Source organism: Nicotiana tabacum, chromosome 21 (genome assembly GCF_000715075.1).
Source record: "Nicotiana tabacum cultivar K326 chromosome 21, ASM71507v2, whole genome shotgun sequence".
Lineage (NCBI taxonomy): Eukaryota > Viridiplantae > Streptophyta > Magnoliopsida > Solanales > Solanaceae > Nicotiana > Nicotiana tabacum.
Genome location: NC_134100.1, coordinates 39,799,209 through 39,808,106, shown reverse-complemented (window position 1 = coordinate 39,808,106; position 8,898 = coordinate 39,799,209).

The window sequence follows — 8,898 nt, the reverse complement described above, 5'->3', positions numbered from 1 at the left end:
TTCGCCGGATTTTTTGGGTTTTTCGGATTTTTTTGTTACATAAATATTATTTCAATATTATTTTATTAAATTTTTTATAAGTAAATATATTTTTAGTAAAAATTAAAAAAATTGAGAAACGTATGATCTATTAACATATTTTTATGGGAGAATTTTTTTAGTAACATAAGATAGTTATTTTTTAGTCGTCTGATAATATATAATTTTTTGTTGATGTACACTTTCAAGGTTAACTGAATTTAATAATTGAACATAAAATTATGATACCTATATAATAATATGTTGTATTTAATTTTAAATTATCAAAATACCACTTCAAATTCGAAAAAGATATAAGAATGTAATAGATCTTGACATATGTAAATAGAAGAACAAAGAAATTGACACATTTCACTAACACTTGATAAGAAAGTGATCATACAACCCATTATTTAAAGCTAATAAAGATAGAGCACTTCATATTTTACTAAATATTACATCCCATAAGAGATTCTTAAATATTTCTAGACATTTTTAAAAAAAAATTCTATAAAAATTATATATTTATATGTCGGTTTGGTTCGGATTTTTTTACTCAATACCAAACCAAACCTAGTCAGTTTTTTTAATCGGTTTGATTTGACTTTTCGGTTTGGCGTGGTTTTTCAGTTCGATTTGTACACCCCTACTATTTAGGATGGTAGTGGAGCGGGGAAGAGGGTTTGAGACTTAACTCACAAAAATTTCAACCCGCATCTCATAGCATTTCTTCTACTTTCAACCCGTCTAGCTCTGCAAAAAGAAAATTATTTTGTTACTTTTGCTAAAACACCCAAGTTTAATATTTGAAATTCGAGAATATGGTATTAACTACTTGTATCTTCAGTTTAACTTCTAAAATGACATCAATTTTAATAAGAATTTGTTCAATTCTTTTCTCCTCTCAGACCAAAATAAAACTCCAAAAGGATAGTGATCTTTAAAACAACTTAAGTAAATGTAGTTACACAAAATTGTTAAAGTTTAAGTGTAGAATAATAAGATGCGATACTGAAAGTTAAGAGTATAGTAACTTTATAAATTTAAAACCCATCAATGTTAGTTATATTTTAGGTCTTAGATGTGCTACATATTTTGTTTCTTCTTTATTTGATTTTGATTCTAAGTATGTGGTAATTTTGATCCTATTCAAAATTGGTAGTGTCAAATCAATGGAAACATATTTCTAATATTTTTCTCTCTCTTCCTTGACTAAACCTGCATATTTATTTGTCTTGAAGTAGCATAAACCAATTTTAAGCGTATCAGATTAAAAATTTCTAGGTAAATAAAATTAAGACTCATAACTGTTTAAGTTAGTAATATAAACTTAAAGGCATGTTCAATTTAAAATTTTAAACAAAACTCCTGAAACGCGCAACTCGCCCCGCACCCATATATAATTTTAAAAAAAAAATATTTCAAACAACCGCATAAGGCCTAGCCCGCCCGCCCCGCTCCTCATCTGTTCTGTCTCATTGTCATCGTTAAACAAACGTATACAACATTTTATTTTTGAAAAATACATAAGTGCCCTCCTAATCTTGTCCAAAAAAATCAGTTGCACAAAGTTCACTGGAGTCCCATTAACCCCTTATCCTAGATCAAAGTAAAACTAATACCACCCTGAAGTATATAATATCAGTCTCATAGTAGAAAGTGTTATACACTGGCAAGCCACGTCATCATCACGTAGAGCCACATCAGAAATCTTCCATGTTTTAGTTTTTTTTTTTATTTTTTATCTCTTGTTCTTCACCAGTGTAATATATTTATTTTATGCCTAAATAGCTTGAATACCTGATAATATGGCTAATAAGAATACTAATAGGAGAGAAGCTAGAGTTGTAGTCTGTTTCACTCCAATAATTTTGTGCTCGGATTAGATTAATTTGTTGCTAAAGCTTGTTTTATTTAATTTTGTTAAAAAAATATTAATAAAATGACATCCTAAAAATAGCCAAAGAAAAAGATTTTTCTTTTTATGAATCATGGATGAGAATCTTCAAGCTGTTCTCAAAAATTATTTAAGAATGGTTCTTGCCGTCGATTATTGTACAATTATTTTTCTTTCCAAGAATAATCATACTCAACTTATTTGAAGACAAAAACTAAAAATAAAAAAAAATAAGAGAAGCAGATATGTGAAGAAGAAAGGGATGAGAGAATGAGGAAGAAGGAGAAAGACAACAGAGGGGAAGGGGGTTGAAGAAGGACAAGTGCTGGAATATAGAGGCTGAAAATTAAAAAAAGAAAGGGGGACATAGTTTTTATTTTTATTTTTTGGTTACTAATGCGTTCATCATTTTTTTCTCTTTCTTTTTATGTCACGTTAGTTATTAGGGTGGCATTAGTTTCACTTTAAACTAGAACATGTGGGTAATAGGACACCCCGTGAATTTTAAGTGCGAATCTGATTTTTCTGGACAAGTTTAGGGGGCAACTTATGTATTTTTTCTTTTTTTGTATCTTTTTTATATCTATATTATATTAAAATGAGGGTAGTCGAACTTGATATTAAGCCAAATGGCGTATTGAGAAAAAATCACTTAGCACTTTTAGGACAAAATATAAAAGTATTTTAGAGAAATCTAATAAGGACTAAGACAAATTTAATTTAATTTATTGTGGAAATCTATTAAGATTGACTCATATTATCATGATCCAAAATCTCACCAAAGGTCATGATGGCGCCTAACCCGCTTGCTAGGCAAGCCAACAGTCAACAACAATAACAAAAGTCGATTGTTAAATCATTAACAGAGTTATGAGGTAAATAAGAAAGCAAAATAAGTCTCAAATAGCATCATGAATATATAAATCAAAGACATGGTCTAAACACGACCACAACTATTTCACAAATCTTCCAAAATTCGGTGCCGCATCATCACGAGCATCTTACAAGAGTAAACTGTCTCAACTAAATAATATATCTATCTTGGAAAGAAGTAAATAGACAGAGATGAATAAATAAGAAAGAGGAATCCATGTGTTGCGGATCAAATCAAATAGAGTGGCTCACCACGAAGTCTTCATGCAAGCTCCTAAACAGCCGGAAGGGTACCACTAGTACCTACTTCAGAATTTAAATAAAATTATGCAGAAGTGTAGTATGAGTACAAAATCACGGTACTTAGTAAGTATCAAGTCTAGCCTCGAAGAAGTAGCGACGAGAGATCGATATTGACACCTACTAACAGTCCAATAAACAAGTGAATGTGTAAATAAAATAATAAATAAGATATGATATCATAAAATAGGTACAAAAGGTAAAGGCACAGTAAATCTTGAATTTAGACATGCTTTTCGGACAAAAGAGATACAATATGATGTCAAGTACCTCAATTCTTTTCATAATTATGATATCAGTCTGTCATAAAAGTTACTGCATGAATCTAGGATGCAAATGCATGCTCATGATCCACTCTCAATACCTCATAGCACAAATCCATGTGTCTGACACTGGCCAAGTGTCCAAATCGAGCACCAATCAGGGTGCCTGCGCTCACAAAGCCCAAAGTAACATGGGTAATCACTTAACTCCAGAGGGACGACTCCATATCTAAGCGCAGTTGCGGCAAGCAACCCAATCCAATCATAATACTATCAATAATCAATATTTGCTCATAATACCTTACCAAAATTCTCTACCTTCCTCAATATCCAATTCTCCAAGTCATGCATATGCATATGAGATGATATGATAAAGATGCACATGACATAATAATAAAATGCAGATGAATGTTTACATGAATAAGAGAGAACTATGGCTAATCGCGTAATTCAACTTCTCATAACAGTTCATTATGCTGATTTAATATTCTTAAGTCCGATCATGATATCACATATGAGTAAATAAGCCAATAGCCACTAAATTATAAATTAAGTAAGGCAAAAATATGACTGGCCAAATCAACAAGCCATGTTGTAGGCACGGTTTCTAATTATGGATAAGTTTCATCACATAGTCATTGTATCAATGAAATATGGATAAATAATTTACATAGTCCAAATAAGGCATAATAGAAATCTAACTCTATCCGGCTACAGTCATAACCTAGCTACGCATATATGCTCGTCACTTAGCATATACGTGGTACCTAAATCAAGCAACAAGTAGCAAATAGATCACCTATGAGGACAATTCCCTCTTACAAGGATAGACAAAAGACTTACCTCCACCCAAAAACACTTCAACCTTCTAAAACCAATTTTTCCTTCAAATCCACCTCCAAACGACTCGAATCTAGTTAAATATTACACAAATTAGTCAATACAAGCTTTAGGAAAGATTCAATATTCAACCCAAATTAAAAAGTCGACTTCGAGCCCCGGACCCGAAATTCGAAATTGATCATATATATAGATTACCATAACACCCCGATTCCAAATATATAAGTATATTCTGAATCGGGTTAATATTTCATGTTCAAACCCCCCAAATTCATTCTCTTAAGTTGTAGGCAGAATTCCAAATTCACTTGTTCAAATCCATATTTTGATGTTAGATCTACTGATAGTTCCATGTTTAATACATGGATTTAGGTTAGGATCATTTACCCCAAGCTTTTGGGTGAAACCCTAGCTTCAAACTTCTCCAATAAGCTCCAAAAGTTAAGAAATGAATAAAATTATAAAACTCAGCCTTAAATAGGTCATGCCAAAAATTTGCCCAGTATCGCAAAATCACTTATGTGGACCGCATAACTAATATGCGGTCTGCGAAACACGTTGAGGAATGCAATAGTCCAAACTCCCAGCCATCGCGAAATCAGTATATGCCCCGTAGATCCATTTTGAGGTCCGCCAAACACGTAGAGAAATCATCTAATCCAAAACTCCTCATCGGCCGTGATGTGCAACACGCAGAACCATTCTGTGGTCCACGAAATGGGTCGCACAATAGACTTGATAACTGCCATCTTTTGCTAACTAGCTCCAAACGCATCGAAACCCACCCAAGCCCCTCGAGACCCTATCCAACCATTTATACAAGCCTACAAACCCTACTCGAACCTAACCAAGGCCTCAAAATATATCTAGGAACTTCACAACAAAGAATCGAGGATCAAACCAAATAGAATTTCTCTTAAGTTCATAAACTTCAAAACTTTCAACCAAGAACGTAGGCACCTTAGATCTCAACCAAACTTTGGACACTAGTTTCATTTAACCATATAGAGTTATGCAAAGTTTTGGAACATCAATCGGAGTGCAATAATATTAAAGTCAACTCTTGGTCAAATTTATGAACTCTTTAATTCTTCAAATTGCCAACTTTCAGTAAATAGAGTCAAAATCCTATAGGAATATCCAAAATCAAATCCGAATAGATGCCCAAGTCCAAAATCACCATACAAACCTATATAAAATCTCAAATCCCAATTTCGAGGTCGTTTAGTCAAAAGTCAACTCTTGATCAACTTTAGCAACTTAAGTTTTAAAAATGAGACTAAGTATTCTAATTCACTCTCAAGCCTTCCTGAAACCAAAACCAACCATTCCTGCAAGTCACAAAACAACAAAAGAAACTATGGAAGCATTAAATAGGGGAACGAGATTTTAATACTCAAAACGACCGATCAGATCATTATATTCTTCCCCTCTTAAATAAATATGTCTTCGAACGGGTTTAGAATCATATCTAAGATGCCAAAAAGATGAGAATATATGCTCTGTATGTCATGATCGTTCTCCCAAGTTGCTTACTCGACTGGTTGACCTCTCTAGTAGACCTTCACCAATGCAATCTCCTTCTATCTCAACTTACGAACCTGCCCATCCATAATGGCCACTAGCTTCTCCTCGTTAGCCAAATTCTCATCCAATTGCAATGAAATGAAATCCAACACATGTGACTTGTCTTCATTATACTTTCGGAACATAGAAACATAAAATGCCAGATGAACTCCCGACAAGCTGGGTGGCGAAGCAACCATGTAAGCCACCTCACCAACTCTCTCCAAAACTTCAATGGGCTAATGAACCTTGGGCTCAATTCGCCCTTCTTCCCAAATCTCTTCACGCCCTTCATAGGCGAAACCCTCAGAAGTACCTTCTCACCTTCCATGAACGCCACATCATGAACCTTCCTATCAGCATAATTCTTCTACCCGGACTGAGCTGTGTGAAACTGCTCCCAAATCAACTTTACCTTATCCAAAGCATCACAAACCAAATCTGTACCCAACAACCTAGCCTAACCAGGTTCAAACCAACCAATAGGAGAATGACACTGCCTATCATATAAAGCCTCATAATGAGCCATCTGAATGATAGACTGATAATTATTATTGTAAGCAAACTTTACCAATGGTAGGAACTAACAATAACGCAAGCTCTCAACATATCCTCAAGAATCTAAATAGTCTGCTAGGACTAAATAACTGTCTATGGGTGAAAAGTTGTGCTAAGCTCCACCTATGTGCCTAACTCTCACTGAACAACTCTCCAAAAATGAGATGTGAACTGAGTATCATGGTCTGAAATGATAGAGATAGGCACACCATGCAAATGAATAATCTCTCTCGTGTAGATCTGTGCCAACTTCTCCGAAGTGTAAGAAGTCATAACTGGAATGAAATGCGCAGACTTGGTCAATGTCCACAATGACCCAAATAGCATCAAACCTCCTCAGGGTCCGTGATCACAAAGTCTGTAGTGATACGCTATCACTTCCACTTTGGTATAACCATCTTCTAAAAGTAAACCACCTGGACTTTGATACTTATAATTAACCTACTGGCAATTGAAACACTTTGAGACATGTCCAACAATGTCCTTCTTCATCCCCCGCCACTAATAATGCTACTTCAAAGCACGATACATCTTCGTAGCACCTGGATGAATAGAGTACTGTGAACTATGAGCCTCCTAAGGAATCAAATCCCTTAAGCCATCAATATTAGGAATGCAAATCTGACCCTGAAGTCGGAATACACTATCATCTCCAATGGTCACCTCCTTTGCACCGCATAGCAACATCGTGTCCTTAAGGACAAGCAAATGGAGATCTTCATACTAATGAGCCTTGATATGCTCAAACAAGAACGACTGCGCAACAACACAAGTAAGAACTCTACTAGGCCTGGAAATATCCAACCTCACCAATATATTAGCCAAGGCCTAAACATCTATAGCCAAAAGCCTCTCCTCAGTTGAAATGAATGCCAAGCTACCATAATCCTTGCCTTTCTACTCAAGGCATCTTCCACCATATTCACCTTACCCGGATGGTACAAGATAGTGATATCATAATTCTTAAAAAACTCAAGCCACCTCCGCTGCCTCAAATTCAAATCCTTTTGCTGAACAGGTGTCGAAGACTTTGATGGTTAGTATAAACCTCACATAACACACCATAAAAGTATTGCCTCCAAATCTTACGTGTATGCACAATAGTTGTCAACTCCAAAACATGAACTAAATAATTTTTCACATGGGGCTTCAACTGCCATGATGCATAAGCAAACACCCTAGCATCCTACATCAATACTACACCAAGACCAATGCGCGAAGCATCACAATACACCGTGTATGGCCCTGAACTTGTGGGCAACACCAATACTGGAGCTGTAGTCAAAGCAATCTTGAGCACCTAAAAGCTCTCCTCACATTCATCAAACCATCTTAAAGAAACACCTTTCTCAATCAACTTGGTCAATGAGGCTGCAATAGATGAAAACCCCTCAAAAAAGCGACAATAGTAGCCGGCCAAACCCAAGAAACTCATGATCTCTGTAGCTATATTAGGTCTAGGACAACTCTAGACCGCCTCAACCTTCTTCATATCAACCTTGATATCATTAGTAGACACCACGTGACCCAAGAATGCTACCGAATCCAACCAAAAATCGCACTTGAAAAACTTAGCATACAACTTCTTTTCCCTCGGAATGTGAAGCACAATCCTCAAATGCTGCTTCTGCTCCACCCTACTATTGAATATACCAAGATATCATCAATTAATACAATGACAAAAAAATCCAAATATGGATGGAACACACTATTCCCCAAATGCATGAAAGTTACTGGAGCTATAGTTAGACCAAAGGACATTACCAAGAACTCATAATGTCCATGTTGAGTCTTGATAGCCGTCTTAGGGATGTCAGAAGCCCTAATATTCAACTGATGATAACCCAATCTCAAATCAACTTCGAGAACACCTCGAAGCTGATCAAATAAATCATCATTACGAGGCAATAAATACTTATTCTTGATAGTGACCTTGTCAACTACTTTTAATAAATGCACATCCTCATAGACACATTCTTCTTCTTCACAAACAACACTGATGCATTCCAAGGCGATACGCTATGCTTGATAAATCCCTTATCCAACAACTCCTGCAATTGATACTTTAACTCCTTCAACTTAGTTAGGTCCATACGGTATGAGGGAACGGATATGGGCTCAGTACCTGGCGCCAAGTCAATACCAAAATCAATAACCCTATTGGGCAATATGCCCGGTAGATCTGCAAGAAACACATTTGAAAACTCCCTCACTACTTGGACTGAATCAATAGTAGGGGTCTCAACACTAGTATCTCTAAAAAAACAGATACACCAAATACCCCTTTTTAACCATCCATTGAGTCTTTAGAAATAAAATCACCCTACTAGAGGTATGACCAAGGGAACCCTTCTATTCCAACCTTGGTAATCTCAGCATAACCAGCGTCACAATCTTAGCGTGGCAATCAAGAATAACATGATACGAAGACAGCCAAACCTATACCTAAAATCACCTCAAAATATACCATAATCAACAATAGAAGATCATAACCCCCAATGGTTACCATACAACACTATCCACTATAATAGAATCATTGACATGTGTAAATACATGAACATGAATATCAAGAGAACCACGAGG